This window comes from Cibotium barometz, chromosome 63 (genome assembly GCF_041138505.1).
Source record: "Cibotium barometz isolate CiBa-2024 chromosome 63, ASM4113850v1, whole genome shotgun sequence".
Classification (NCBI taxonomy): domain Eukaryota; kingdom Viridiplantae; phylum Streptophyta; class Polypodiopsida; order Cyatheales; family Cibotiaceae; genus Cibotium; species Cibotium barometz.
The window spans coordinates 23347389-23348173 of NC_141108.1; positions in this window are offsets into that span (position 1 = coordinate 23347389).

A 785-nucleotide genomic window follows, 5' to 3' on the forward strand; every position below is an offset into this window, starting at 1 on the left:
ACAGCTTAGCAGTGACAGAGTCATCCACATTGCTGTGCGTTAATTTACACCACGCCACTCCCCTTATGCCGCACAGTATGGCCAGTCACCGTACTTACCATTATATGAGGATATCATGGAGTTCTCATAGCTAGGGGAAGTCCTCCTACTCGGGGATTTCAACGCCAGGATAGGAAGTCAATAGGTCCCACTACTCGATCTAGATGACCCTATCAGACTACAAGAGCTAGACATCACTGACACAGGGTTGCAGCGATCATCACAGGACCGTGAGGAGGTCACAGTGTCGGGGAGATATTTCTTAGAGCTGGGAGCTGCACATAGTCTCGTTATCTATAACGAGATGTCCCGATGGCCCTCCTCCGGTGCCCTCACCTCCTTCCCTCGCTCAGGAGGTACTAGCATTATGGACTACCTTATGGAATCTCTGGCTTTGGCACACCTTATCCCCAACTTCTCCATTCCGCCACCCCCTTTTGAAGCTAACCATGCCTACCTCTCTTTCACTCTTACCTGCACACCACCCGTCCCTCCACCACCTCCCCCCATCTCACATTACACTCAGGTCCTCTTTGATCACGAGCTTGACCTTGTTTACTCCAACCACATCTACCGCCAACTCCAGGATGTGGAACCTATTGTCCCCCTATCCACCCTCACAACACAACTCACCACCATACTCCACACATCCGCCATAGCTTCTTTCATATGCACGCGGCGGTCTACCGCCAAGCCACCTTGCATTTCCATGCCCCCCCAGAACTGTTGGTATGATGACGAATGTC